Source organism: Zosterops lateralis (assembly GCF_965231275.1).
Source record: "Zosterops lateralis genome assembly, chromosome: 4".
NCBI classification, from domain to species: Eukaryota; Metazoa; Chordata; class Aves; order Passeriformes; family Zosteropidae; genus Zosterops; species Zosterops lateralis.
In genome coordinates, this window is record NC_139765.1 from 41441614 (window position 1) to 41465347 (window position 23734).

Here is a 23734-nt window from a genome sequence, read left to right on the forward strand (position 1 = left end):
ACTTTCAGAGTATTTACTAGCACAGTTTACTTGGAGTAAAAGTAATTCTACACATTCAATTTTTCTAGACTCAGGCAAGAAGTAGGCATAAGTTCATCATTTCAACATTAATTTTTGGCTTTGGATAATTTGTGTTTAGACATTTTGCTAAATCAGTGACATGCAAGTGCCTCCTGTTATACAAAGAGTAAAGTGACTTGACCATTGGCAAGAAACCACTCTTGTGTTGATGAAAGCTGGGACGGTACAGTGCAGTTATGGTGTTATTTCACTGTATTTTAATAAGATTCTTATGCATTATGTACATAGCTATCCAGGCTCAGCCTTGCTACCTAGTGAATAGTCACCACTGGTAAGACTTAAGGAATGTCTCCTTTGTTAGTCTAAGATGTGCAAAATTGGGAACCTCCCAAGGAAGGAGGACGAAGGTGACAGAGATGTCTGCTTGCAAATCTAACCTGACATCCCAGAAGGAACAGTGTGTGTTGAGAGCCTGGATCAGACCCAGTAGAAAACCTCTCACATTAAACAAGCCCCTGGAAAGCTGAGTGAGCCCTTTGCTTGGATCATGGGAAGGAGGAGTAAGGATTGCTCTCCCCAGCACCTCCAGCTGAGGGCAAATGCTGGGGCAGAAATCAGCATCTAGACAGGATGGGGTGGCCAGGAGACAGGACTTGGCAAAGACTGTAGCTTCCCACTGAGGAGGCAGTAATACTTGAAGAAAGAGAGTAGATCTCACACAGAGAAGTGAGAATGTTATCAGGCACAGCCTGAGCCAACTAGTAAAGAGGCAGATACTGCATGTTCTGAGAACAGAGCACTAAGGCCCCCAGGGAATGAAATGGGACCAGAAAGAAAAGAGAGGGATGACTACCTTGGAGGTCTGTATGCTAATATAAGAAACATGAAAAACTAATTGAAGAAAAATTTCATCCACAATCAGAATTATTTCTTAGCTGATTTGATAAGTGAAGGGACATTATACATTTATGTTTTATTTTGGGTAAGTGGAGAGACAGGGTCACATTTCTGAGATGTGCATCTATCTGCTAGGAACACCAGTAGTCTTTGAGCATAAAAAGGAGGGGAAGCAGCCCTGCTGCAATGGAGATTATTATCTGTTTCTATGAAAAGGAAAGGCTCCTTTGGATCTTGTCTGCTGAGAGAAGAGGGGCTGGTCCAGAGAGCGAAGGGAGTAGGCAAGCCCTGTGACAAGGATTATAAAGAAAGGTAGTCCTGACATCTAGCAAGAGAATAAATGAAAAGCAGTAAAATAAAAAAGAGGATTTGAGGAAATAGAGCATCAGTCAACTTAGAGAATGGAGAGAGAAGAAACACAGGAGGAAAAAGGAAGTTTAAAGGAAGCTCTTAAAAGGGTAACTTCAAAAAGACAAGCATAGATTATTTCCTGCAAAGGAGATATGAGAGGTGTAGTAAGAAGCCCCTTCTGCTAATTCAGAAGTATTTCAGTGACCTGAAAATTATTTGACATTGAAAGCAGGCCAAGTTAATAGGAAGATATATGTCAGAGTAGCACAAACCTACAAGGACAAAATAAGAAAGGCCAAGGTGTAGAATACAATAGAATTAACACAGGAGGTAACAAGAAAAGAACAGAAAAAGTATTTGCAAAGAACATTTGCTAGAACACGAGGATGAAAAACACAGTACACTGCTGAGTGCAAGAGTAGTACTTTCTGTATATTGGCTGTAGCACTGCTTTTGGCTTTGCTTCCCAAGGGAGTCTCACAAGGACATTAAGGAAACAGTTTTATTGAAAACACTATGAAATTGTACAAGTAACTGGAAAACTATACTTCTAGAGAAAAGGATGAGTAAATCAGTGCTGAAAATTATCCTGGGTCTGGTATTATTCAATATTTAACAGTTTGGACAGTAGACAATGGAGCTCTCTTGTATAGGACATAAGCTGAAGTACACAACAAGCATTCTAAATTATTTTGAAAAACTGAAGTAGCCTGAAATAGATAATTTAGGTTTCAAGAATACAAGATGGGAAACTGTAGACCAAACAACTGTTTTTTGTTAAATGCTGTGGGTGTGGATGACCTGGGTCAATGGTGTTGCACAGCCATGCCAATGTAGCTTCCAAGGGATGCAAAAAGTAGTTGTATGGAAGACACATTCTGTTTTTTGTTGTCTGAGACACATCTTAGCTGTGCTTTAAGAAAGATGGGACTAAGGCAGAAGAAGAAAGATAAAGATCAAAAGTCCACAGTCTTGGAGGTATGAATGAAAACTCTTGGGCAAGAGAAAGCTGAGGAGAAGGGTGATAAAACTTGATCATTTGTAGAACTGTTCTGTGGACCATGGATCACAGGATAAGGAGAAATGGTCTTTAAAAGTGCCCCATGGAGTTTGTGTTAAACAACAGATTTCAAATAACCTAACACCATGACAGCCTGTCTTCCAGGGAAACTATGAATTATAGAGATGGTGAGCATGCACAGGGGAGCATCTCAGAGGCAGATTAGATCAACCTCTATTAGGGATAACTTGGCAGAGCTGAGCCTGCCCTGGGGCATGAGGTAGCCTATATGACCCCTCAAATACCCTGACAGGGCTGGTTTCCGTATTTCTACAATGACTTAAACAGTCCCCACACTGAGAATGGTTGTCACAGAGAAATTTCACAATTGACATTTTCTCTGTGAAATTCATAACTGCATTGGTAACACAAGTGACCAGAATACCTAATGACTCATCCAGACAAAAATATCTTAAAGAGCTGAAAAATGAGAGCACTTAATATCATCTGCTTCAGTCTTGACGGGACACAGGGGAAGATTTAATTTCCAAATGTGTCACGTGTTAAAATGGCGCATTTCAGACACAAACAATAAATCTGCTAAACTGATATTTCAAAGATGAAAAAATATTTATCAGAAAACCATTCTGAATTGAAAGTATTGGATCCTCAGAGATCATTCCAATTACATACAGGTAATAATTAGAAAAGATTATAATCAAACACATCATGTTTGATGTGGCTTTTAGATCTGTAATGGTCTAAAAGTGGTGATCCTAATTCTGCTGCATCAAACCCACCTCAAAATAGTGCTGCCTCCAAGCTCTGGGACATTTAGGCCTGTCTCCCATTTAGGACTAGGTGGACTGGTGCCAGGCAAGTACTGATAATGAGCTAGTTGGTTTTGTGCTTTGATTTTGACCAAAACCTTATTTGAGTCTCACATGAAAACCTGACTTAAGCAAGAAATTTATTCTGATGTCTGGTTTGCCCTCTATGTGAGAAAAATACTCTCTCTGTTCCTTTGCAGTTATATGGTACACATGCACTTAAATGCTAACACAAAACATTTTGGTAACTCTCTGTAATAAAGATCCCCCTGAGTGTGGAGAAGGCCGGCAACTGAATCAACAAATTAGTAGACTAAAGCTAAATATATGTCTTGGACTTCAATTGTGTGAGCACCTATCTGAAAGAATGGATTTAAAAAACAAACAAACAAAGAAAACCAAGCTGAGAAAGACAGATGGAAGTCATACCCCCTATGACATTTTGATACAGGGAAATATTATTATCATGATTATCTGTACCAAAGCCAAATGCAATAACTTGTGTAATTGCAACAACTCAGACAGATTCCCTCATTAGGAAATTATCTGGAGAGTAGGTTTAGGAAATGAAAACCATTGTATTCACCATCTATTCCCATTCTCTTTTCCTCTTGTCAGCTCTGTAGATAGATAAATTCAAAGATAATCTCTTAAACTATATCTTCTATGAACCCAGATCTGATAAAAGCACAGTGCATTTATAAGTTTGGGCACAGCAAGTATTCCATTTGATTTCAGTGGACTGTCTGGTATATAAAGATAACAGAAATCCTGGTACAGTTATGTTCTGATCTTTACTAGAATGGAGAATAAAGCCTTTTCTTCCCAAAAGATTTATCAGTGATCATAAACAAGCTAGCCTTTTATTACTTTGTGTATTTTCTGGCAAAAGAGATGATCAAAGGCTAGCAGAGGGGCAGGATCACTAGCTATAGCCATGCACTTACATCTGTAAGGTACAATGTGAGAAAGAAATGGCCCCCACACTAAGAGGAGACTCACTGTTTTTCACTGAAACTCTGGTTAGGAAATTATTCCCATCAAATAGCTCTTCAAGACAAAAAAAGGGATGTATTTCCTTGTAAAACAGACTCTCATCTTCATGCTTGGCAAGGAGCAACCTCAGGACAACCTTCATTTCTCAGATGTGGAGGATGTGTAATATGGGGCCAGCTGCTCAAGGAGCTGAGATAATCTGTCAAAGATGGTTCCTGACAAAGCTGTGGTGACTGGATCACCTGTGGTGACTGGATCAGATGTTGGGGGTCCTGCCTCAGGGGAGCAGGCAACTCTGTGCCACCCAGGGCCCTTCCAGCATACATTTCTGTCATTTTGTGATGAATGCTGGAGCAAGAAAGTTACTTTTGAATCAGATCCACAAAATACTTTCCTTTTGTACTTGCTAAAGGTTTGTGTGTATGGGTTCTTAACAAGGTTATGAACTTTCCAGGATGACTATGCATGTATCTGCACTTTGGATAAATGCCCTGGGACTATTGGCTTATGCCCCTAACTAGGACAGAACGTTTGCTGATTGTCATGCAGATTCTAAGGCCTTCGGACAGCAGGACACATTTCAGTGATTGTTTGCTGTTGGATTAATTGTGCTGCCAGCACCACTGCTAGGTGGGGTCCATCCTCTTGCCAGGTAGTCAGCAGGGAGGATAAAGAAATGCACAGTGTTATCGTGGCCTCTTGAACCTTTTGCAAAGAAAAGGAGTAATACTCAGCCAAGAAAGTTTGGCTGTCTTTTAAGCCTGATAAAATCCTGATGAAACACAAGTATTAATTATTAATACAAATGGCATCAGATAGCAAAAATTCATGCATATAAAATTGACTTATATTTACATTTGAAAGTTTTTCTTTTCTCCAGTGTAAAAGTTTGTCTTTAATGGTCTATTAGTGCTTAGTTAATGCTGCATTAGCTTATTTTTAATGTACTGAACTACCAACAAAGAAATCACAATCCAGACATTACCTCAAGAAGCAAACACAGAAGAAATCATGCATGGCAAAGCCGTGCTTACTTTTTTCCTTTTCATGGTCTGTCTCACCAAACAAAATTCATTAGAATATTAGAAATTCAGTCTATGTAATAATGCTCATCACATTACAGAAGATCATGTCAAGGGTAATTTTGTGGTATGATAGCAAGGGAGTTGAACCAGCCATTGACATTAACAATACCAAGTATTCAGCAGCTAATCACCTATGTATCATCTGAAATTCTTCCTCTGAATGAACATTTGAATATCTCACCTCTTTTTTCTAATGAGTTTTCCTACTCAAGAGAAAAAAGGAATTGTAATGAAATTGTGATGCGGTACCTGTAGCTTTATTTGCTATTTTGCATGTGATCTTTTAAATTAATTATTCAAGAGAGCTACACATAGTTGATATAAACATAATAAACATTTATTTAGTTGGTGGATAGCTGATAGCCTCTAGATTGAACTGCATAGTTCTCCACAGAGACAAGTTATGTGACAACTGCCCAGATTGATGTAAGTCATGGTAATAGGAACTTGAAAAACTGAAAACTCTTAGAAGCAAGTACTGTCAGATACAAAAGATATAAAAGGACCTTCATCCACAAACCCCGGCTACAAGTAGCCATATCACAAATTAACAACCCAGGTAAATCAGTGTGTGGGCTGAGGCCAGGGCAGAGCCGGCAGAAGATTCTGACTGACATGGTCCCATGAGGTGTGAGCTCAGAGCAGAGAGTTGCTGCACAGTGGGAACACCACATCTCCACAATGATGCCCTGGATGGGCAGCTTCCAGCTAGTGACTAACCAACGAAGAACGCATAATCCACTGGAAGTAAGATGGTTTTCTATCATAGTAAGAAACTGTATATGAGTAATCTATGTATATGTACTCTACTCCTTATTTGCATGACTTAATCTTTATTTATTTAGTGAACTGTATGCTCAAGATTTTCTAAACATATATTTTAAATATATTTTAAATATATTAGTTCCTTATGCTTGTTTCTCAAGGGAAAGATCCTTTATTTCTCTTAATTTATAATTTGTATTTAATTTTCCCTGTATATCTATGTTATGTATTAAATTATTCCCACTAAAACACAAACTTTGTTCGTGAAAGATAGGATTCCTGTGACTTAAATTTAGACTCATGCATTTCAGTATCTTGCCTGGTGTCTGGGTTCCCCCCACTATCAGCAGAGACTTCTCTCCAAAGGGGAACTCATTTATTTGTCTCAGAAGCCTTCTTTAGATTACAATGAATCCCTCTGCCATGGGAGGGCTTATATCTCTCTGCTTTGATTTTAGAAAATGCTTGTCTACCTCTTTTATACCCAGTGCCTGACTTTTAGATGACTGAAGTCAGGAGAGCTGGATTTAATCTCTTCCTGCTGTAATGATGTTCCTCTACAGAAGTGGTAGCTTTAGAGGATCTTCTCATGCAGTTGCTGAAATAAGATATTGCTTAGCATATTGAAATAAGCATATTTGCTCAGAAGATTACATACAGCTAATTTGCCCTCCTTGATTTTCCCTGGCAGATTTATCTTGACAGAATCTGTGTAGAGGTCAAAACCCTACCATGGCAGGGCTTAGATCCTACTTAAAAATTTCTTCATTGCCCTGACTGTGAATGTCTTCAAGCAAACAGCCACATGCAGATATAACACCATCTGCAGAACTTCCAGTATGTTATTTCTGTAGCAAGCACGTCTCTTTGGAGGAGCTGGCTGGGATCTCCTTCAATCCACAGCGTTTCCAAGTACCTCATTTTCACTACTGTGCCACATGCACAGTAACAAACATCATGGCCTTTTATGGAGAGGAGGATGGTAGTTAAAATTATAACCTAACCCACGTAATGAATGGACTGCCCTGGCTGGTAAACAGTGATTTCTGCCTGGCAATTGCAAAGTTCTTTATAGGCTTCAGAACAAAATTAATTTTGTGCACGGGTGTAATGTAAGGTCTACATAAGGCTTAATTTCCACTCTTGCTTGTTATATAACATTTAAGGAACACTTCAAATATGCAAAGCTCCTGATCTGGCCTTTTGACTTTCACTGGCTAATTTAGGATCAAGATGCTAAGTTTTAAGGTCATTGGAAAATACAAAGAAAATCTAAGAATAGAAGTCAGTTCCTCTCAGTTGCTAAACCCCAAGACCTTAGGTGTCCTTATACCTGAAGATACTTCCTGTGCTGAAACCGTTCGACATCTTCTATAGAAGCTTTTAAAATCTTTATTTTAATGCACTTCTACATATTTTAGAAGGTTCTTCATATCTTCTTAGCATTTTTTCAAATTGATTTCTGATTACTTTCTTCCTGATTATATATTCCACACCTGCTGTCTTGACAAGGCAAGCAGCAGGAATCTACTCATCTTTCAGCTCCCTTTACTCTTAGAAGGTGCATTTCATTCATATAGATATGTAATTAACATCCTTCTGGCTTTTCCATGCAAACACAGCTTCAAACTGATCATTACCAGAAACAATAGGTTGTTCTAACAACAATTTCATTTGCACTTCATTACGCTGTATTAGGTGACATTGAAGGTGACACTAGGAAAAGTAAAATAGTTTTGTATTGATTCAGTTCAGTTGTTTATAACGAGATAGATTGTACAACAGGATGTTTCCAAAGACTTAGGTAGTGCCTCTCCTGAGAAGTAGGAAGCTGTCTGGTGTTTGCTTTCACTGTAACCTGAATGTTCTAAACTTTTTTGTTTGCAGGCATTTACTCCAATTACCTTCTTCTAATTCCAGGTGAGGTATTTTTCCCAGCCTCGTTTTTTCCTAAGAAAACATTGCTGCATAACTCCATAGGAAATTGTCTTCATGCTAACTTTCTGCTGCTGCTGATCCTCTGGATAACTTTCTTCAGTAAAGATGAAGCTAGTAGAGGTGTAAGCTACAGAACAAGGTTTCCTTTTGAGCAGTTTCTGTTTTACCTTCCCTTCCCTTACTTATAATTACTTATAAGTAATCCCACATCTCTTGGAGCACTATCCAAAATGCTAAAGTCAGTGAGTCTTCCCATCGATGTCAGTGGTCTTTCTCCCTCTTGGCTAGTGATTCAGTCATTTAGTACTTAAAAAGCCATGAAATAATTGAGTTTGTATCAGCATGATATCTGTGTTATTTGCTTGTTACAGCTTCAAAGACTTAGAGAGCCCGGGATGATGCCAAAGCATCCCATCAGGCTGCTGGAGTCTGTCTGCTTTGCAACAGCAGCAGTCCCTTGCCACTGCTCCCTGGGCAGCTCCAGCAGGACTGACTTTACTGAGGTACATTTGCCCAGTACCAAAGCCACAGATTTTGCTATCAATCTTTGATGTTATTGACGCACTGTATGGTGCGTGTTTAGTGGAAGGAGAAGCAGGACTGCACCCAAAGGTGTATGAGCATCAAATGCAACTGCAGAGGTGAAGGATCTACTCTTCTCTGCTATTTCTCAAACACTACTTGCTATGTATTAGTCCCCGTTACCAAAGATTTAAAAAATGGCAAACCACTTTAAAAAGTATTTACACTGAGTATTGTTGTTGCAAGAATAATTTTTTAAATGTATCAGAAGTGTTATGACAGACAAAAGAGGCAACATTTTAATGATGTGCATATGAACAAGAGCAGATTTGTACCGGGAATATTCATGCTGGAAACCCTAGTATAATGAGTGAAACAGGAAATATCTTCCCATATGAGACAAAGAAGAAATCTTTCAGAGTTTATAATCCTTCTCTTTTTACTGAAGTCCCTGATCAAGTGCAGGACTGAGTATTATTGGGTGCATCAGCTTTTACATTTCTTCATACTATATTCAAAATAACCAGGAGTGAATAAGTTAAAAATCAGCAAAGGAATTGGGAACTAATTCAGTGGCTTCTTTCACACAATGGAAGTAGAAGCTTTGTTCCAGCTAGTTCTGGCCTGACATTTACTTCAAGTACTTATCTCTGGGAGCATACCAGGAAGGAAACTATAAAAATACATTTGAGGATCTTGTCAAGTTAAAAGTGGTTGACATATAATAAGCCTCTGCTGATACTTCAGTGCATTCCATAAACTCACCCTGTTGGTCAGTTGTGTTTTCCCAGTACCAAAATCAGACACTGTTCTTGAATTTTAGCTTTAAGTTTATAAGCCTATTCTCCCTGTTGCTATCCTACCACTCTACTTTTCTGTAAAATTCAGAGTAATAACTCCTCCATGTTTTTCAAGGGAAGAAAATCTATCTAGTTCTTTCTTAGCAAATAGCTGTTGACCTCCAGAAGATCCAGGCACATATGCACAGAAGAAGTAGGGTTTCCCAGTGCAGAAAGTCAAATCAGTAGAGACTCTGTTTCAGAATTAGCAAACAAAGATTCGCTTCATAAAAATTTCAGTTCTAATGTCATTTATAGAAAGGAAATGGAAATTACTAGACCACTTTAATGACAACAATCTTTGTATGGCACAATCACAAGTACATGCTTTTATTTGTATACTTGCTCACCTTATTCTTTGTGTGGAAAGAGAACAATGCACACATTAACTGTGCACTGCAATAGCAATGTGTAAAGGGATAAAATCTGTGGTCTAGTAACCACTCTGTGGCATGTGGCTGGAAAGCTATAAGTCAGCAGTCTTGCTGAATCCAGAAGACTTTAGGGAGAGGGGACATGGTTTCTGCACCTCCCACACTGACTTCTTACCCTCTGGCCAGATGCAGCCTAGCTCTGACATTTGAGGGAGAGGTTCTAGACAGCTTTTAAAGAGTCTGACAAAATGAAAAAAAAAATTATTCAAGCACATAGGTGATCACTTTAGGGTAATCAAATTGCTCTGTGCCTTCTCTACTCAGCACTAGTAAATATCTACTGACTTCAATGGGAATTTACATACCCTCAGATTGATTTAGTTGATAACAGAGGCAAAAAATGCAACTCATTTAAGATGTACTAGCTTATCCCACCCGGCTTGCCCTGCTGCTCCAGGTGAACATGAGGCTCCCACTGGACACAGTTGCCCAGCCTGCATGGGTGGGTGGTTCACATAACCACAGCTCAGCAGATGAGCAGCTCTGGTTGCTCCAGAAATGTAGTCAAGCAACTGTCCCTTAGCTCACATTCAGATGCTTACATTTGGAAGTTTGAAGAGATGAATTCCATGTTTGGTTGGAAGAGACCTTACTCAACTCTGCCTCAGTTGTGACCAGGGAAGTGCCAGAGCACTGTTAATTGATGATGAGTTTTCATTTCAGTGCCTACTGTGCAGAGCTAGATACTGAGGTTTCAATGCAAACCAGGTGTAGGTGCCACCCAAATTTCTAGCATGAATGCTGAGCTTTGTGGATAATGTTTTTTACTCATTTTATAGAGTAGAATGGATATGATGTGATATTTTACAGTGACTTAGAGACAAATCCCCACTCCAAGAAGCTTAACTGACAAAAGGAGTTTAAAATAGATTAATTTCCATTGCTTGTGGAACCTTAAAATGTATAGCTTTCTCTTCATTTTCTAGCCAGCAAACCTTTATCTTTGTCTAAAAGCTGACACATAATATTCTACCAGTTCCTGAAGAACAGAAGCTAGTTGCAGCCTGCATTGTTGCAATCCAGTGTATAGAACTAGGTGTTTTTTAAACACAAACCAGGCAGTGGAAAGTTGTGGAAAAAGAAGTAATGCAAAAGCTGGATCTTTAGCAGAAAATGATCATGAAAGTGACTGCAGAACTAGAGACAGGAACTCTCACAAGCTCGTGCAGGCTGCAGTGAAGCCACTCCTGTCCTGAGCCGACAGTCCTTTGCAGTGTCTGCAACATTCATTACTTACAGCTTAACATGTGCAGAGCTGTAGGAGGAAAGTGCTCTTTGTTCACCAGAACAGCTAGAGAGAGACTTAGCATGCAGCATGTTACTCTAAAGTCTGGGTAGCAGTTAGTTTTTTTAAGAACTCTATAAATACACCTTCTCTTTAAAGCCATGAACGAGGCGCATTGTGGAGGTACAGTACCCACAGAGGTTCGATTCAGACACAGCAGAAAGCTTCAGCCAGCAGCAGCCAGTCACAAAACATCTCTCATGTTTGTCAAAATCACAAGAGTATTGTAGCTAAAATGTGAATTTTCAAATTTGTCATACTCATAATTTGACCCAAGTAATATGTACCTCTTCCTCACAGCAACTTCCCTCTGTCCTTTACCTCTTAAAGCAAAAGTAGACTGAGGGAATTCTGAGTAGTTCCTATTCAAGTACTCAAGCATTCAAATTACTTTAAAAGTTAACACCTATTTTAAACCACTTACTGTTCAAGAACTGAGGGTTTTTTCCCACAAAATGCTTATTTAAGATGAGTTGAAACTTTTCATGTTTCAGTTGAAATAGCAAGCAAGTGTTAGGAGACCTCACAAACTTCTGACACCATTTTTCTGGACTTGAAACTGCCTACAGTCACTTTCACCTTCACAATAAGCTTGACGAAAATTTTCAGGCTGATGATAACTGTATTTTCAGAATATTATACAGAGAAATAGACCTTTCACCAAAGCACAAGGCAATCACAGCCTAAGCTGTAGGACACCCCTACTGAGACTGTGAATACATACCCTATTACCTTTTTGTGCAAGTTACAATAACAGATTAAAATTCGGTAATTAAATAAAATGAATCTGACAACAATCTTCTTTATTTCATAAATTAGTCTTAGAGAGATTCTTTTATCTAAACAGAACTTAAAGGGAAAATGTTCTAGTTTTTTTTGTCTCTCACTAAACTCTTACAGTCTGAGCAAAATTTCATGGATAATTTTTACCATCTTCTGACAACAAAGTAGAGAAAATATGAAGTGCTTTCATCTACCTACAGGAGAAAGTAATGGCTGTAGAAGTGGAGTACTGCATACCAAATGCTCACATGAAATTGCTCATAATCATTCTCCCAGAATCATTAACATTTTGAATAATTAATAAATTCAAGAAAATTACAATCTGTTCAAAGACAATCCATGAAAAAAGCCTAAGACTGCCAAACAAGTTATTCTTCATAAATTATTGCTTTGCTGATGCAGTTACATTACATAAAATGAAGCAGTCAACCCTTTAAGAACCAAATGTTTCACTACCCTTTCTAATGGGTGACAAACAGGTGAAATGAAGCTTAGAGAGAGAACTAACAGAGGAGAAACCTTGCAGTGACAGGAGATTATCCTCAACATATATCACATTTTCTATATTGGGAGTGCTGCAGCTCTTTCTAAGTAGAATAATAAAAAAATAAGGTAACACCAGAGCAAGAGGGATGCTGAGACCTGAATGAGTGTCAGTATGAATTTTCATTAGGCACAGCTGGAAGGTCTTTTGTGTTGTGTAACCAAGTCTATGAAAATTAAACAGTGTGAAAACTGCTGACACAACAACTGAGCTGCTTATTCCAAAGGCAGCCCCACAGCTGGTGTACAACAGCACACAGACCAGTGAACACCAGTTGATTCAGAGGTCATCAAAGGCATTTTTAAAGAACCTTCAGAGGCTGAAAAATGGGCAAAGTTTAAAATTGTCATAAAATTTGCAGGTTTATAAGGATTTGGTTTGCTGCCAAATCCTTTCTTGTGTGTGAATGATAAACATGAATGAAATGTCGCATTTTCTTCCACAATATGCTACAAAAAATACCTGGTGAAATAAAGGTGATATCTGAGAAGCTTTAGTCCTCCTGGTCTTTTGTTAATAAAACATAGACATTAATCAGATGAAGCAGAGCAGAGATTCACATTCTTAAGGGTATTTTTACAATGCTTTGTCCTACTGTCAGATATTAAATGTGCGCAATCTGTCAATGAGTAACTGAATATGCCCTGGGATAATTTCAGAGTGTTTCTATTTTTCAGATTTCTACATAATTTCTATAATTCATATTCCAGTTTCCATACACACCTTGCTCTCCCCCTTGCACTGGCCTTATGCATCAGAAAAATAGGTATTTGCAGAAGGGATCAGAGTGTTAGGGCTGGCTGAAGAGCCTTGTCGTCTTTTCACTGTCTTGTGAAGCTACATCTCTGTAAAGCTCATCTGGCTTCTACTGCTTAGAGAGGGGTGGATGGGGTAGAGAGGTGTTGAGGTGGCTGCTGCCGCCATTCCTTACATCTCTTCAGTGGCAGCAAACCCATCTCCCAAAGGCTGCTCCCCCTAATATGGTTCACCTTCCATGTAAGGTTTATCCTTAGGCTTGATATTCCTTCTCCCCTGGGAAACATCCTGGCCCATGCTGAGATCAGCACTCCTCCATTATGCCTGTTTTCCTGAGACATCATCAGTGCTCTGTGTTGTTTGACAAACTCACAAAACAGAGTTAGAAGAAATTCTTAGGACATCAGTTCTGATTTCAAATCTTTAAATAAAGTAAATTGACATCTACTTTTCATTCCCAAAGCATACAAAATCATTTTTGTAGCGGACTTTACCCTTGACTAATAAGATTCCACCTAAAGTAATTTCACCAGAACAGCATCAAATGCAGAAAATCCAAGAAAGATCCCTGGCTATTTTCCCATCAAATATCAGTAGTTAATAATTTTATAAAATTTTGCATGGTTGTAAGATAAATGGTTGATTCTTCCAAGGGAAGAGAGCATGCAAGAATTATGCCTCCACGTGAATGGAAACTTAAGTCACATCTTGGTGATCTCCCTTTCTAATAGCCATGTCTGCACTATGTGGACTAGAGGATCCACTGCCACATGTCATGGCAGTCTCCATGCTTGTGCAACCAGACTTCTTTCCAAAAGCAACCACTGGGTACTTACAGATGGTGCACACCAATGGAGGATGCCACCATCCAGGCCCAATGTTGTCCATATGGGCACCTCAGCAAGTTACTGAGGATCACTCTGTACAGCAAGAGGGACACAGCCAACGTACCTGTCCTTCCTCTGGAAGCAGCAGTCATATAAGAAAGCAGGGAGAGATAAAGGTGTACTTTAGAAGTTACCAAGTCAGAGATTCAAAGAGCTCTAGCAACCAGCTTGGGCACCAAAAAAAGTACCACAAACCCAGAGCTTTAACATAGGTACTGGTTAATAAATTAATTAACTTACTATTACCTGAAGTCAAGAATTACCTTACTAATTATCTGAATGAAGGCTGAGAGAATTGGTGTTTCAGCCCGGAAAAGAGAAGGCTGCAGGCAGATGTTATTGTTGCCTTCCAGTATTTAAAGGGGCCCTGCAAGACAGCTGGAGAGGTACTTATTACTAGGGGTCTGTAGTGACAGGACAAGGGGCAGTGGCTTCAAATTCCGTAAGAGTAGGTTTAGATTAGATATAAGGAAGGAATTCTTGACTTTGAGGATGGTGAGACAGTGGCACAGGTTGCTCAGAGAAGCGGTGGTTGTGTCATACCTGGAACAGTTTGGATAGGGTTGGATGGGGCTTTGAACAACCTGGTCTAGTAGAAGGTGCCCCTACCCATGGCAGCAGGGTGCAACTAGGTGAAAAATGTCCCTTTCAACCCAAACCATTCTGTGATTCCATGATTCTGTGACTATTTGTATAAAGGAATCATCTTTGCCTCATAGCATTCTTATTAGTAGCTTCCCTCAGCACCTGTTATCAGCAGAGAGTTGGTGTCTCCATGGCCCAGACAGTCCAGTGTTGCTGGAGGCTCCAAGCCTAAATGCTTTCTGTCTGTATGTCTCACTGAAAGTGGTTTTCCATTCTTCACTCACCCCAGCCATTTAGCACAGAGATGATAAACACAAATAACTTTAAGGTAGTCATATATTCAAGTGTTTCCTCACAAAAATATTTTTGCAGATGTAAATTTATAAGGAAGCCATTTACCAGTTTGTGATAAAGGGGGTATTGGCCTGTTGAAAAGAAGCAAATAACCAAGGTAAGAAACATTTTGTTCTGCTGTACATTTCTCTCTTCATACATTGCCAGGAGATGGTAATGAGCAATGAGTCATGAGTAGACTTTCGCTGGAATGAAAAATGGCAGAAATAGAACAGAAAATACACCCTATCCTTTCAAGATTCCCCATCCCACAAACACCAGAACTTCATTAATTAGGATTTGAATGTAAATTAATGTGATTATTGCAAATTAATGCTGGGAACCAATCCAACAGAGTTGTCCAATAGATGTCACTGAGAATGCCAAGACACATATACTTTTCTCCATATTGCCACTGGGAGCCTTATCTCCATCCATGGCTCTTCAGTATGTGCACGCTCCTGGAGAGGCATTTAGCAGCATGCCTCCAGCAGCTTTGAGGCCTTAAGGCATTGAAAGAATGAGGTGCAGCAATATTTAAGTTTATTCCAAATGTAGCAGACACATTTTTAATAGTGCTTGGATATAAGTATCCAGTAGGTCTTCCAGAAGAACTCCAGGCTAACTGGAAGTCTCATCACCTAAGGTATTCTCATTATTTGTGCAAAGATAGCAACAAAAGACCAGTGATTCACGATTTCAGAGACTGTAGGAATAAACAGTCTGTTCCCTTAGCTTTCCTTCCTACAAAAATTAAGCTGTACTAGGGTCATTGTATGAAGGTTACGTTCTGTCTGCAAGGCCTGAGGAGACTGGGAAACCCTGCTGGACAGCTGTTTGCTTGTCAAGCCCACGATGTTAGAGCAGATCATCCTGGTTTGGAAATAGGTATCTCTATTTCCAGAGCTCAGGTATTTTCTTGAAAGTGTCACACTGATAATTAAGAGCCAGTCACATCTGAAGTGCTCCTTGGGCCAGAGGGAAAACAGGTTCTTTCCCTTTCCCTTTTACTGGTAAAGACAATCTTTCTATTGCCAGAGAAACCTGACCTTGGTTATCACCTGATTTAAAAGGAATGGACAAAATTTCCAACTTCCTTATGCTGCCATATGCATGTATTTTTGTTCAAATACATCACTGACAGGACAGTAAAGTAGCCTGAATTTTCTGCAACACATCTTCCAAGGATGCTCATCACCCTGCAAGGCACCCTTCTATTGCAAGTGCCTACAAAAGCTTCCCAAACTAAATTTGTCGGTGTTGGTTCCCTGACTACTTACATGGCATTTGATTTGTCATGTCAGGACTCAGTCCCACAACTCTATCCACTTCACCCACTCTTCCCAATCTTTTGCACCTTAATTCCCCCACCTAAACTCTGTATTTTTTTCATTCCTCCTCCTTCACCTATGCTTCCACCGACCAGGACACTGTCCCTTCTCATTCATGTAAGGCAGGCTGCAAGTGCTCAGGCCACAGTCCTGTCCTAATCCTGAGGTGATCTTAATCACATCTGGCATCCTGGACTAGAAGCACAACTGCAGGCTTCAAAGTGATGTGTTTTTGAGGCAACCACAGCCACCATGGCAGCTCAGAGCTCTGTCTGTGCTGGTTTGCCAGTGGATGGAAGCACCTGGGTCATGTCTCTTGAAAAGCCCACATGCACACAGAGGTTGTGGCCACTGCTTCCCATGCAAACATTTCATACAACACTTGAGCAAGGTTTAGAGTGATATTTGGAAGAGCCATCAGCATGTAGTCTGTATTTCCTTGCCTGCAGTGAACATCTGGATGTGATTTGAGAGGAACCTCTGCTTAATCTTCTTAACTCTATGTAGTGGATACTCCCACCTCTGAAGGGGCAGCCTGAGAAATCCTACTCTGCAGCTGACCTACTGGTCACCATCATGAACAATCTTATGAGCTCATAACAGACAGCCAATTAGAAAACACAAGCAATTTCATGAAGCTTTACAGATGTCCAGGGAATTAACAGAATGGTGTGGAGAATCCTGCCAGTTTTGTTCCATGTGCTGGGTTCAGCAGATTTCTGATTGTGAGCCGTTGGTAGGATCAACCTGGTGGTTGGTCCTTTGAGCAGGGCATAGCCTGATATGTGGCAAATGCAGCAGCAGAACTGTGTAACCTGTAGCTCACATCTCACTGGAGCTGTCAACCCAGGCTGTGAGAGCAGGGCTTGATCCCAATACCACACTATAAACAGGAATATTCTTCAACCACCCTAAATTGGCATCTTTGGAACTTGGATTTCCAGCCAAGATGCTGTTTGGAGATCCAGCTGAGAAAAACTAATAACTTAGGTAGCAAACAAAGTTTGAAACTCAAGTTTGAAAGAATCTGCATGCCTTCATCAATGTATTTACCATTTTGATCCTACAATTATCATTATTTTAGTGGTACTAGGGTGATAAAAACTATGAGCATGGCATGATGTGCTGTGTTGTGTGATCCAGACATCCATTAGCTGGTTCATTGTTCTAATTCTCAGGCTCAGTTTTTCTAACAGTTTGGTTATAGTCATGGATCATGATAGCATGCACACATGCACACACTACACAGCAATCAGAATTACAATAAATTTGAGTGAAGCCTTTAACTACACTATTTTAAGTGTTTATTAATCAATATGCTTATCTAATTGATTTTTTTAATGTGCTCTTACTCTTCTGGCAGCAAGTGCAGTTTACTTGTATATGGAGTGAAAGACAATCACTGTCATCTAATATAAAAGCAAGTGAATGGTCTCCATCACCATAAGAGCCAAACAGCCAGTTTGGCTTGCAGTGGAGCTGGGGTAGAGCAATACACAATATAGCTCCAAAGTGCACATTTAAATGCATGATGCAAAACAGCAAGCACTGGGAATGCGACTCAGAGCTATCCATATGCAAAACAGCCACCCTCAGCCTTGCTCTTTCTTGCTGGATGTCTGCAAGCAGATCCAGTCTCTCAGCATAACTCTGCTGTAATTCTCACCTGCATTGAAACAAGTTCAGGAAAACCAGTAAAGCTTGAGACTTTCTTGGATTTCTAATACAGGAAGGTTTTCCCAGAAAAAATAACAGAAGCTCAGTGAACTTAGGACCAACTCCCTTGCCAAATTTCATATCCCTCCTCTGAACTAAAGGGTTGCTACAAGCATTTTATGGTGACAAAAATATTACGTACTGAGAAATCTCTCACCTATTTCTAGAATTTTTTCAATCACATGGGAACTTTTAAAATTAGTTCTGACATTAAAATTCAGTTTAAGGTATAGATCAGAGAGAAAGTACAACAGTATCACTGAAGTTTCTTAAAGCAATTGAAAGTGAGGTAATATAAAAGGTTTAGACTTACCTAGTAAAGGCACCCAAAGAGGACAGTTTCAATAAATAGATAAATGCATGCTGTTTTCAGTACAAAATTCAGTCCCACTCCTCCCATAAAATTTAGTTTCCATTTTAATGAAACAAAATTTTGTAACACTACTACCACCAACTTTAATTCCTGTGTAACACAAGATCAACACCATTTTCAGACAGCTGTCTTTTTACTTTGCATTTTGCTTCAGAAGAAATCATCAGTATCTTTCACTGAGGTGCACTCTCTGTGCTGTTATACTACTGTTATCCAAGACACATTACAGAAGCAGGCTCATCAGCTGAACAATCTGGTCTCATAATATCTTTGTCATTATTGGAGAAAATTGTCTGTTTTATTAATGGCTGCTGTTTACCTAGAGTTTTTTTTTGCAGAAACAAAATAATGCAGCTCTATTGCTATTTCTGTGTCAATATAAAGTATATTTCCATAGAGATATTAAAGAAAAGGAAGTGTTCTTTATCATTTATTTTATCTCCATTATCAAGTCCCAGCTGAAGTAAGGACCTCAGTGTACTGGATTGCAACCACATAATAATATTTGTCTCCCATGTATTTTAACTACCTGTCATGGATTTTCTCTCTTGGAATATATATTGAAAAATAGAAAATGAGGATCCATTCAGTATCTCTATCCAAAGAGAGATGTTGTTATTTATTTCAAAGGGATAAAACGGAGTTTGCATCAAAGAAATTTGTAGTTTCCTTTGTTATCACTTTATTTAGGCATATTTCTGATATTTTCATATTTGTACTTAATCAGATTGGGACCAATTTTTGTGGGAATAAAACATAAAAAAAATCAGTTGAGAAATGCAGAAATGTTTGCTGGGTATGCAGTCATGTAACAATAAGGAATTGTTATAGAACTCCAGAGAGAAATGCCCTGGGCCATGGTAACAAGGAAATATATTCTAAGGGTTTGAAGCACTGAGGTTGTAGTTCAGATTAAGAAAAGCTAAGCCAACCTAATTTATTTCCTTCTGTAGTGCAACAAGTCTGTAAATGTAATATTTTTAGTGAAGTTTTGTCATTTTGTAGGACTAATGGTTAAAACCATTTTTCTGGGAAAATGCCTAATCAGGTCCAAAAAAAAAGTGAATCTTAAAACCACACATTGGCACATTCCAGGAAAATTAAATTTTAAATAAACCCAAGCAGGTTAAATACACATTTGTCCAAGAAAGGACTGTGAGTTGCCCCAGCAAGGTCCACTATATGTCTGAGAAAATAAAGTTTCAACCTGAGAACTCTGGTCAGTCAACATCTAGGAAAAGGCAATCTGCAAAATAAAACAATCCAAGACATTTCATTAACAGATTTGAGGAGATCATGATATGCTCAGAAAATCTGGGGGTGCGGCGGGCAGTGAAAGAGAAAGGCTTTATCTGTCACAAGATATATAGCTGCTATTCCTTCTAATGCCTTGTAAATAAAGTAGTTTCATTTACAAGATATTAAGGATATCATTATGCTCCATTTCAGAACAGAAGTTGCTCTTCCTCAGCTCATTTAACTGTTTGTACTATAATTTAGGAATTCCAACACAAATATTAACCATAAGGAAATGTTGCAAGCAAAATATGATTTGTGTACAAAAATGCTTCAATTGAAAATAGAAGCAGTTCTCCTTTGACAAGGTTAAAGGCAACTTTTAACACTCGAAGGATGCCAGCAGATAAAACACAAAAATAAAAAGCAGAGAGCCAAAAGACACATATGGAGTTAACAATGCTCTTTAAAAACTCAGCATAGGGGGCTGGCGTTCTCACACATGGGAGTGCCTTCAGCAAGCCCTGCAGGGAATGGGTCTACAGCTCAGGCTTCTAGAATGGGAAACAGCAGCTGCTTTGCCCTGCTGTCTTGGTTTTGCCTGGGATAGAGTTAATTTTTTTCCTGGTAACTGGTACAGTGCTGTGTTTTGGACGTAGTATGATAATAACGTTGATAACACACTTTGTTGCTAAGTAGTGCTTACTTAAGTCAAGGACTTTTCAGTTTTCCATGCTCTGCCAACACAGGTGCACATGAAGCTGTGAGGGAGCATGGCCAGGATGGATGACCTAGACTGGCCAAAGGGATATGCCATACCACAAAACATCAAGATCAGTATATACACTGAGAGGAATTACCTGGGAAGGGTGCTCACTGTAAAGGGATGGGCTGAGCATCAGTCAGTAGGTGGTGAGCAACTGGATTGTACATCATTTGTTTCTCGTGGCTTTTATGACTCTCTTATCTGCTTTTTCATTGTTTCTGTTATTAGAATTATTGTTATTATATTTTACTTAAATTATTAAAATGCTCTTATCTCAACTAATGGATTTTACCTTCTTCTGATTCTCATTCCTGTCCCACTAGGGATAAGGAAGGAGATACAGCTCACTGTATTTGGGCCAGAACTCACTAGGCTGTACTCTGACCTCTGCTCTTCACCTTTCAAGTTATTTGTATCTCAGCAGGACATGGTTTAGCATTCAGTTGGCTGACTTAGTTCGAAGTCTAAACACAGTTGCAAAAACTGTTGACACCTTTTGATCTCAAAAGTCTTCTTTGTAATTACAGCTAAGTTGTCTCCTTTCCACTCTGGGGGGATGCAAGCATATCTGTAACTTTGAATAGCAAAGGAAGAAGATGGACAGGGGCTGCAAGGAGCTGGGAGTGGAACCAATCTTTTTCCACAATGCAACAGCTCTGGTTTTTGTGAGAGGCACACCTGTGGTAATTTCCCCTGTGAATCACACTGCCTCGCTAGAAACAATACCAGGGGAAATCAGAAACTGTTCCTGAATCTGACCTGCATATGTTTGTACACCCACACAGCAGCCCATTTGCACTGGTGGATGTAAACCACGGCCAGTTAGAGTGAACTGGGACACTTATTGAAGAGCAAGCTCTGTCCCAGACAGTGTGTACACCAGAACAGTGCCTGGCCTGCTCCAGGCACTTGGACACTGAACAGGCATCTCGGTGCCATCTGGCAAGAGGCTGCCCAGGGCTGCAGGCAGCCTGGGGACAGTGTGGACATGCAGGGGTGGGCTCACAGGGTTCACCTCTGCACACCAGGACAGACTCAGTCATCCCACCCAGACTGGAAACCTCTTCCACTTGAATTCAGGTGTCTCGCAGTGTCATATACCATCTACAAAAGCATGAGGTTTTTTAACTTAACATATATTAACTATGTATGCAGGCACATAAATGCATGTGCATAATACAGCTTTTTAACTTTCCTACAGAGATAATTCTTTCCCTGTACAGAAAATGCAGAAACCTTGGGGTAGCTTTGTTTTCCCTTATACTACATTAAAACATAACTATTCAGACTGAATTTTAGTGTGAATCACAAGATCATGTTGATGCTTCAGAATGTAAATGCAGAATTCCCTTTCGGCTTTAAAGGCATTTATGAAAGAAATCAAAAGAACTTGTTCAAATTTAAAATGTGGTAATATGTTACCTTCTAGCTACTTTTAAAATTTTTATTTTATTTCTGCATAAGGAAAAGAAAAAGCAGTCTGAAGAGATTTACATTTAAAAAAATCAAAAATCCACCACCCTGGAGGAGATTCTGACATAAAGTTCTCTGTATTAAAAAGGCAATAGTTTTCTGTATAGATTTTGTTGTTGTTGTTGTTGTTGTTGTTATGGAATTAATAATTGATCTCTATTTTATTCAGAGTATTCCGAGCTTACATGCACTTTTTATTATACAAGATATGTGACTATTGTGATACTGGCTAGAAGTAGTATGCAGAAACACTGAGAACTTGTTTAGGAAAAGACTGAAGAGGAAGAACATATATGACTCATACAAAAATGTATTGAGCATTGTGTTTCTACAAAAGACAACTGTCTACAAGCCTGAGAAGCACAAGCTGCTGTGATCTCATGTTTCTTTTCAGAGCCTCCATGCTGGCTCTGCATCTGAGTGGTGTAGAAGAAAGCAAAGGTCACCCTGGTCTTCAAAAATGGCAAGAAGGAGGACCCAGGGAACTACTGGCCAGTCAGCCTCACCTCAGTCCCTGGAAAGGTTATGGAGGCCATGTGTGCCCACAGGAATGACAAGAAAGTGATCAGGGGTAGTCATCACAGATTCACTCAAAGTAAATCATGTTTGACTAGTCAGATGACCTTCTACAGTGAAATAACTACCTGAATGGATGAGGGGAGAGCAGTGAGTATTGTCTACCACAACTTCAGCAAGGCTTTTGACAGCGTCTCTCAAAATATCCTTATAGGCAAACTCAGGAAGTGTGGACTGGATGAATGGACAGTGAGGGGGATTGAGAACTGGCTGAACAGATGCCAGACCTAGTGAAGCCACATCTGGAGTATTCTGTTCAGTTTTGGGCTCCTTATTACAAGAGAGAAATGGAGCTCCTGGAGTGGGTCAAGTGAAGGGCTACAAAGATGATTAAGGGACTTGACCATCTCTCTTATGAGGACAGGCTGAGGGAACTGGGATTGTTCAGCCTCAAGAAGAGATGACTGAGAGGGGATCTTGTCAATGTCTATCAGTATCTGAAGGGAGAGTTTCAAGAGGATGGATCCAGGCTCTTCTTGGTGATGGCAAGCATTAGCACAAGAGGCAGTGGGAAGAAACTGGTGCACACAGAGCTCCAGCTGAATATCAGGAAGAGCTTCTTTACTGTGCAGTGACCACACACTGGAACAGGTTGCCCAGAGAGGTTGTGGAGTCTCCCTCACTGGAGATATTCAAGAAGTGTCTGGACGCAGTCCTGTGCAATGTGCTCTGGGATGACCCTGCCTGAGCAGGGAGGTTGGACCACGTGACCCACTGTCGTCCCTTCCAAACTTGCCCATTCTGTGATTTTCTCACTTCATTGAAGTAGGCCTGGCTGAGAGTGCTTCAGTTTACCTAGGGAGAAGCAATGGTTGTAAAGAGATTATCAAAACTAATATTGTTTTTTTTCCCTCCAGAAACACTGTTGTGCTAACCTCTGCACTGTTTCATTTCACTGTGACCATGACTGTTACCCAAGCTATCAAAATGAAAACCACATGCATGGCAGCTTCCCTTTACTACTATCTTTTGTATAATGATTATTGCCAAAAAAAGGACAGAAAATATGGTTATGTGCTAATCCCACCAATGCCGGTACAATATGGCTATGTGTTTATCTGCCAATCTGCACATCACTAATTTTGCATGGGTGAGCCATTCTGGCAAGTTATCATATAAAAATTTATTTAGGCATATGAATTCTTGCAGTAATTATGATACAGTAAGTATATTTTTCTGAAACAGTGTTCAAAATAAAACTGATGATGTGTATGTTAGGAAACAACAAGAAAAGATGAGTGTTGAAGGCAGCAATATGAGCTCCTAGTTTTGATGAATTTTAATCCCCAGGACTTTTTAAAAAAAATTACTATTTAGTCAGAAATTCACAGTCAAGTGCTTAACTCCAGATTCAAAACACAGCTATTGGTACCTGATGGAAATGCACTGCTTTTCAAGACTGCTAAGCACAC